Here is an 8,852-nt window from a genome sequence, read left to right as displayed (position 1 = left end):
ACATCGAACTTGCTGCAACCTTCAATATGCAGTGCCATCCGAGCAGCAACCTTACTATTCAGGAAGTTATTAGTGCTACCTGTGTCGATGAGAACAGTGATCGGCTGTTGTTTGAGAAGGCCTCCAACTTTCATCGTTTGCGGATTTGAATAGCCGGCTAGTGCGTGTACCGTAATGTCGGCCGGCTGTGGCTCTTCTTCCATATCTTCTTCTTCATGTTCAAGGCTCTCTTCTAGATGTTCAATGACCTCTTCTTCTACTGGTTCAATCATAAGAAGTCTACCTTTTTTACAGCGATGCTCGCGGCTCCACGGCTCGTCGCAATGCCAACATAACCCCTTCGCAGATCGCTCCCGAAGTTCTTCTCTTGTTAACCTTTTCGGTGCAGGGACTCGGTTGATAGTAGGGGGGGCTGAGGGCTTTAGTATTGTAGGTCATGGAGTGATCCTTGTCCTCCGGGCTTCATGGTTCAATCGCTCCTCTTGAAGTCGTGCGAAAGAGATGGCTGCCATAAGCGTGTATGATTATCGCGCCTTAACTTCTCCCCAGATCTCCAGCTTTAAGCCCTCAATAAAAGTCCCCAATAACTATTTTTCAGACCAATCACGAGTTTGATTAGATAACATTTCAAACCTGGTTTGGTACTCCTGAATGGTGGAGGTTTGTCGGATCTTTGCTAGTTGTCCGTCAATGTTCTCGTAATAAGTTGGTCCGAAGCGGATCAGTAGTCCTTCTTTGAATTGTCGCCATGAAAGGGCTCCATAAGTGTGTTCAAACCAGTCAAACCATTGTATGGCATCCCCTTCAAGATGTATAGCTGCAATTTCCACCATGGAAGCATCCGCAGTTTTATGGTACCGAAAATATCGCTCAGCACGCAAGATCCAACCAATTGGGTCTCCTTCTTCCCATCTAGGGAAGTCCACTCTCATGCGCGAATAGTTGGGGTCGGTCATAGAGCCTCCCCTCTCTTGGAAGTCATCTCTTTGGGCATGATGTGATTGGTTAGAGCTCTCTCCTTGATGTGATTTCTTCGGGCTTGGTGGTCGGCCCAAACTGAATTCGGTAAGGAGAGTCCGAATCTTATCCTCCATTCGTGCCTCAAAGGCTTCAAATTTAGCATTGATTGCGTCCTCAGATGCCATAGTATATGACTCCAAATCTGTGATGTTAAGGTCTCTCTTTTGTTGACGAGTTAAAGGCATGTATAGGTTTGACAAAAATCAGTGAAAGTTTGCTACAGAATTGTGTTGTCTTGTAAGAGCAGAATTATCGTCGAAGAAACAGCAGTTTCTCGACGAAATCTCCACAAAAATTTGAGAGATTTGAGGAGAGAGTTGACAGCAATATCTCAGTTTATATGATGACAAGGATGTCTATCAAGAAAATTTCGACAGTAACAGCAAGAAAATTGGTGTAAGTTGCGATAGCAGAATTCTCGTCGAAAAATTTCAGCAACTTACGATGAAAATTTGCCGCAATATAGGAACGAAATTTTTTTTTTTTTTTGGATTTTCGGATAGGGATAAATAAATTGCAGCAGCAGTAAGGTAGGAAACCAGAACCTGTTGCAATTCACGTGGAGATCAAAGATTGATCTGCGGTGGTGGAGATGATGGTGGAATTCGGCGACGATCTTTTAAGCAATTATGGGAATTGCTTTGGATGGTTGTGGAGGGTTGATGGATGGCAATGGAAGGGCAGCGAGATGCCAAGAACGCTGCTCTGATACCAGGTGTTAGAACCCTTGCAGATTCTAAACTTGGGTTTGATCTCTTTAGGGGATCGGCCTCTTTGGAACTCTATAGGGGTTCCTCCCTCCAAGTTGCTGCTCAAAGGCTGCAGAAAAGATTCATCTATTGCTTATGAAAAGAGAAGGAATACATGGCTATTTATAGGGCTTCTAAACCCTAACTCCTAATAGGACTCCTACTTAAGACTCTTACTTCTAACCAACTCCTAATATGACTCATACTCAAGACTCCTATTCCCTTACAACTCCTAATTCTTCTCTAAGAAAAAACTTCCTAACAGAATGTCCCTTTCAATTAGGACTCTCCTAGTTAGTCCTAACAGAGTGTCCCTTTCAATTAGGACTCTCCTAGCTAGAGTCCTAACAGAATGTCCCTCTCAATTAGGACTCTCCTAGCTAGAGTCCTAACAGATAGGCTGACAGTGGGTTTTGTGAATGCTTGTGGATATGAGCGGGAGACCCAAATAAGGAACCAGCAGGCTTCCCTCACTAACCCCCAAAGTTTATGCAATAAAGACCTTATCCTCAACGTAAGGGCTTATATATACTTTACTTTTCGTATGATTTAACTGAAGTCCAGAAACCATACCAAAGTCATTCATAATAGTAGCCAGGTTCTTTACTGAAGTTGGATCATTTAGGAGAAAGATAAGTAAATCATCTGCAAATGTTATATGTGATATATGAATAGAGCCAGCATTGGGTACCTTAATACTGCCATTTAAGACTACATGTTCCAACATACAGTTAAGTCCTTCCATCGCAATAGTAAAGAGAGACGGAGAGAGTGGATCACCTTGTCGGATGCCATTCGTGCTCCCAAAAAAACCAATAGGTGAGCCATTAAAGAGTATCGAAAACTTTGGAGTTTCCAGGCAAGATTGAATCCAATTAACCCATTGCTGTGGGAAGTTCATATCGAGGAGCATCTTATAGATAAATTCCTATTAACTGAATCAAAGGCTTTCCGTAAATCAGCTTTAAAACATATTTTTGTCCCTCTTGCTTTTGAATGCAAATCTTTGACCAAGTCATTAGCAAGCAAAATGTTATAATGTATACTTCTCCCTTTGATGAAAGCAGCTTGATTTGGGCTAATGATCTTGTGTATTACCTTTTGCATTCTATTTACCAATACTTTGGATATGATCTTGTAAATAAAGTTGCATAATGATATGAGTCGATAGTTCTCTAGTGAATCTGCCCCTGCATTCTTCGGGATTAAAGAAATAAAAGTACAATTCATCTCTCTAAGAATTTGACCTGAAGAGAAAAAATGTTGGCAAGCCTTGATCACATCATTTCCAATAATAAACCAAGCAGTTTGGTAAAATTCAGTTGGAAATCCATCTGGACCTGGGCTTTTGTGCTTTGGTGACCTAAAGACAACACATACAATTTCGTCGTCTGTAATTGGGGCATTGAGGATTGAAATAGCTTCCGAATCAAGTTTTCTAGTCGGCTCCACATAAATGTTATTAGTTTTCCTAGTTTGATTGAGTAAGGAATAAAAAAATTGCTCTATGTGTGCTTTAACCTCATCTAAATTCTCAATAAGATTATCATCTTTGTCTCTGCATTTGCTGATACGGTTAACAGCCCTTCGAGTAGCAATTGAAGCATAGAAAAATTTAGTATTGGAATCTCCTAGTGTAAGCCAATGCTGTCGAGACTTCTGCTTTGCAAAACTTTCCTCCTGTTTTAAGGCTTGCATGAAGTTATTTCTAGCTTCTGTCTCTTTGTAGATAATATTCTCATCATTTGGCTGAAGTTGCAACTCATGTTGCAATGATGTTAGTTCCTTCCTGCAAAATTGAACTGTGGTGGTAATATTGCCAAAGGTATTTGTATTTCACTCATTTAGTGCTGCTTTACAGGCTTTGAGCTTTTGACATAAGATGTAAGGGGGGGATCCATGCACGTTAACATTCCAAGCAGATCTGATAACATCAAGAAATTGAGGATGAGTACTCCACATGTTAAAGAATCTAAACGGTTTCTTGCCTCTTGGTGTCGCTTTGTCTGCGTGTATATACATTAAAGAATGGTCAGAAAACTAAGGAGCACCATACTCAAGAAGTGAATCTGGGTAAACTGTTAACCATTCATGATTAATCAAACACCTATCAAGTCGAGCCATTATTTTTCTGTTAGCTGCACCTTGATTACTCCAGGAGAGCCAATTACCCACAGATTTCATATCAAACAAAGCTGCAGTGTCAATGTAATCATTAAAACTTTGAAGCTGGCTTTCTGAAAGTTGTCTACCCCCCTCTTTTTCATTTGTGTACTGAACAGTATTAAAGTCTCCAAGAACAATCGAAGGTACATTGAGACAGCCATTTGCAATATTAGTCAGGTCAAACCAAAGAGTATTTCTTTCTTGCATACTATTTGAAGCATATATACCGGTGAAATTGAATTGACAGCCATTCTTTTTGTCCTCTACCTTAAGATGAATGAATTGATCAGTAGCAGAAATAAACCAAGCATTAATAGAGTTAGGATGCCATAAGACCCATATTCTACCAAAAGTTTCATTTGAGTCATTGGTAAACAGTTCTGCGTCCGGCCATATTAAATTCTTTTGAGCTTGAATGCGCGATTGTTTAATTTTCGTTTCTACTAGAATAACAATATCACATGCGGCAGACTTGATTATTCTGTTGAGCTCCCGACATTTCTCCGGCTTATTAAGTCCGCGAACATTCCAACATGTTATCTTCATCAGTAATAAAAAAATGAAAAGGTGGTAAGGTATTCATCTTACGACTTTGGATGGGCTGTACTATAATATCCCCCACTTTTAAAAATGTATTAATAAGGATTTATATGTAAATTGGGGGACTTATATGTAAATATAGAAATTTCAAAGACTAAACTGTTAAGTTGTAAAAAGAAGTAAATAAAGAAAAACCGAAAATTTCGGTTTTATCCCACCGCCTCCCACGCACTCTCTGTTTCTTCGAGAAACAGAGAGGAGCGGTGGGGCATGAGGAGTGAAGAAAAGAAGAAGAAGAGGGAGAAGAAGAAGAAGAGGAGGTGGCTGCAGCGAGGGCTGCAGCGAGGAGCTGTGGGGCGTGGGGAGAAGAAGAGAGGAAGAAGAAGGAGAAGAGAAGAAGAAGAAGAAGAAGAAGAAGAAGAAGAAGAGAGGAGGATAGCTGCGGCAAGGCTGCAGCGAGGAGGTGTGTGGCTTTGGGGAGGAAAAGGGAAGAGGAGAAGAAGAGAAGGAGAAGAAGAGGGAAAAGAGAGGCAGCTGCAGCAGCCAGGGCTGCAGCACCTCTGTTTCCCGCAGGTGGAAACAGAGGAGAGGATGTGTGGGGCGTTGAGGATGAAAAGGGAAGAAGAAGAAGAAGAAGATAGCTGCGGCAAGGCTGCAGCGAGGAGATGTGTGGCCTTGGGGAGGAAAAGGGAAGAGGGGAAGAGGAGAAGAAGAAGAAGAGGAAGAGAAAGAGGTGTGATACCTCTATTTTCCTGCAGAGGAAACAGAGGAGAGGGTGTGTGTGACGCCGGGGAAGAAGGGGCTGCAGCTGCGGCGATGGCAGCTGCAGCTGGAAGAGAAGAAGAAGAGGAAGATGAGCAGGGGAGGAGGGAGAGGTTGCGGCCGTGGCTGCGGCCGCGACTGCAGCAGTTGCAGCGGGGAGAGAAGAAGAAGAAAGGAAGGAGAAGGAAGAGGAGAAGGGAAAGAAGTAGCTGCGGCTGCGGTTGTGGCAGCTGCAGCTATGGCAGGGAAAGAGGAAGAGAAAAAGGAACGGAAGAAGAAGAGAAAGGGAAGGAGAGGAAGAAGAGAGGAAGAGGAGAAGGGGCTGCGGCTGCGGTGATGGCAGCTGCAGCTGTGGCTGGGAAAGAAGAGAAGGAAAGGAAGAAGAAGAGAAAGGGAAGGAGAGGAAGAAGAGAGGAAGAGGAGAAGGGGTGGCAGCTGCGGTAGTGGCAACTGCAGTTGGAAGAGAAGTAGGAGAGGAAATAGAGTAGCAGAGGAAGAAGAGGCTGCGAGTGTGGTGGCTGCGGCCGTGGCTGCGACGTTGGCTGCGGTAGCTGCGGTAGCGGTGGTGGATACAGTAGCTGCAGTAGCTGCTTTTGGGAAAGAGAAAGAGTAGGAATGAGAGAAGGGAAGAAGGAAGGTAGTGCGGTGGAAGGGGCTGCGATTGTAGCAGCGGCAACGGCGGCGGCTGTGGCAGCTGCGTTTGGGAAAGAAAAAGAAGGAATGAGAGTAAGAGAGAGCAGGTGACTGTGGCTCGATGTTCGACACGTGGTGTAGTTGCGAAGAAAGGAAGAAAACGGGAGCACAAAACGAAACAGAGAGAGGACACGGAGGAAAAGTAGAAGGATTTGGGCTGGCACCTTCTTTGGATCTTCGGATCGAAATCTTTGAAAGGCAAGTTTCCCACTTGTTTCGATCCTTTCTATTGCAAGTTCCCTGATCGTTTCTCCTATAATTGCTCTGATATGTCTTATTGCAAGTATCCTGATCTTCCTCACTGCCATTTTTATCTCTACATTTGCTTTGAATATGAGGAACTTTGAATTGTTCTAGCCTTGCATTTGTTATATCTCCTGTTTAAACGTAACGATTCGAATCTGTGCAACTTTTGAGATTCTGACCTTTTGATACCGAGCTACCTATAAGTCTTTGTTGGAAACTCTGATTTGTTCAAAACTGATTTCATTGGAAACTAGACTCGTAGACTTTTCTTTGATATATGGATTGAAAGATTTGGAATCCAAACACCTGCCCAGTTATCTGTTGAATCTGACATTATGAATTCTGCCAACAGAGATTTTGTTCTACGACACTTGCTTACCAAATTATTTGTAACTCTCTCTGTTGGACAGTTCAATTCCTATGAAGCCTGTCTTATCTGAAAGTATTATCCAATGATTATTTCTGAGTAAATTGGAGCACGATTGATAGTTTGAATCATTTGTTCAATGTGCCTCTTGTATTCTGCCAGAAATCGAGCTTTGGTCGATTTCTCATATTCTGGTTTCATTCCTTTAGAAGTTGATATCCTTTAGCTTTCTTATTCAATTGAGCTTTATATTACTGCTTTGAGTTCTTGTATACTCTTGTCCTTAAAATTATTGCATTCTTGAAAACCATTGTGGAACGTTTATGCTATATCGTATTGACCCATATAGGCACATGTATATTCCATTGTTCCGCATTTGCTCCCGATATGTGCCTATTCCAGTTCATTCATTTGACATTGAATTTATCTAACCTTCTTATTTGAATTGAGCTATATATGATTGTTTGGAATCCTTGAATGCTCTTGCTTTCATTTCGTTTCCAAATCTGAATACATTTGTGAGAGATTTGTTCCTTGCATCATATTTGACTCGTAAAGGCACATGTACGTTTGTTGTTCCGCGTATGCTTCCGATATATGCTATTTATTGTTCGTACTGACCTTTTGTACTCTGGTGTTTGTGGGATTGTCTGGACCTTTGCCAGAAATGGTAAAGGGTATGCGCTGATTTGCCCGCTTTGTGGGGTCCCGCTTTGTGGGATATTCTGGTATGCGCTTATTTGCCCGCTTTGTGGGGTCCCGCTTTGTGGGATATTCTGGTATGCGCTTATTTGCCCGCTTTGTGGGGTCCCGCTTTGTGGGATATTGCTTAGAGCCTGCGATGCTCTGCCGGCCCCCTTTGACTTCACCTAGACGTGGGTGGATGGAGCTCCCAGACGTGGGAGACTTTTGTCAGGTGGTCATTCAGAAATGGATGAATCACATTCTGACTGAGATCCCACTACACCCTCTATGTGTTTGATATGACATCCAGAGTTCTGGTGAGTTTGTTTCTGTTCATACTCTGGATAAGATTGATATGATTGCAACGTCAAGGACGACGTTTGAGCTCTTGTACGATATGTGTACCGATATGCTCTGAAAAGCTTCATTCCCTGATGATTTTGTTTCGAAATGTTCCATATGCTGTTGATATGCTTCGGAACATTTTATATGCCATTGATAAGCTTGATATGTTTCCTTTGCTTCTGATATGCTCCAATTACGCTGTGCTCCATTTGCTATGAACTGATATGTTCTTATATGTCCTACTTGCCATTGATATGCTCCAATTACTCTGTGCTCCATTTGCTATGAACTGATATGTTCCGAAATGTCCTATCTGCCATTGATATACTCCAATTACTCTGTGCTCCATTTGCTATGAACTGATATGTTCCGAAATGTCCTATCTGCCATTGATATGCTCCAATTACTCTGTGCTCCATTTGCTATGAACTGATATGTTCTGAAATGTCCTATCTGCCATCGATATGCTTCAATTACTCTATGCTCCATTCGTTATGGATCAAATATGTTATGAATGACATGATACGTATGATTTGGTATCTATTGAGATGGTATCCTTGAGAATTCTTGTATTCTGCCTTACATTATGATACCTTACTCGTTTGAATCCGTTCCTTTTGTTCTGAATATGCTTTGTCACTTGCTGAGCCGTTTTTGGCTCACTCCGTTGTTATATAAATCTTTCAGGTCAGCTTGTTACTCTTCGAGATGTTTGATTTGGGCTGAGGCAGTGGATAGCTATTCAGAATGATGGGCAAGTCTGGTTGGTTATTACGATATTGTTGTATAAGTATGTTTTGTATGTAATGAAATGTTGTCGATGAACCGAAATGGATATACCGTGTCAAAGTGTTAGGAGATCTCTCTTATTTGGAATTTCTGAATGTTAAGCCTAATTTATAATGATATGAACTTGTGGTGAATAGTTGGAGTTCTGATTGTATAAATTATTTAGCTTGTTGATTTATAAATATTGTTCATGTTTGTCAAGTTGGCTTGGGTTGCCATAAATGTGAATTATTGAGTGATGTGATATATGATTATAAACTGCACAGGTTTTATGGATGTGAATATGAATAGAATGTTTTCAGTGTCCTCAAACGTTAGTTTGGATCCTGGATTGGATGTTCTGAAATGTCCTATCTGCCATCGATATGCTTCAATTACTCTATGCTCCATTCGTTATGGATCAAATATGTTATGAATGACATGATACGTATGATTTGGTATCTATTGAGATGGTATCCTTGAGAATTCTTGTATTCTGCCTTACATTATGA

At 41.6% G+C, this 8,852-nt stretch overlaps 1 long non-coding RNA gene across 1 annotated transcript; it reads left to right on the top strand.

Annotated features, from left to right (window-relative positions):
- Positions 1 to 5,887: 5,887 nt before the first annotated feature.
- Positions 5,888 to 8,495, top strand: LOC135611739 (uncharacterized). Its single transcript, XR_010486639.1, has 2 exons — positions 5,888 to 6,128; positions 8,260 to 8,495. It is a non-coding gene; the product is annotated as an uncharacterized LOC135611739 (long non-coding RNA).
- Positions 8,496 to 8,852: the final 357 nt, after the last annotated feature.

Source organism: Musa acuminata, chromosome BXJ2-5, assembly GCF_036884655.1.
Source record: "Musa acuminata AAA Group cultivar baxijiao chromosome BXJ2-5, Cavendish_Baxijiao_AAA, whole genome shotgun sequence".
In the NCBI taxonomy this organism is placed as follows: domain Eukaryota; kingdom Viridiplantae; phylum Streptophyta; class Magnoliopsida; order Zingiberales; family Musaceae; genus Musa; species Musa acuminata.
Note: the sequence above shows the minus strand (reverse complement) of the source record. Positions and strands in the feature narration are given on the sequence as shown.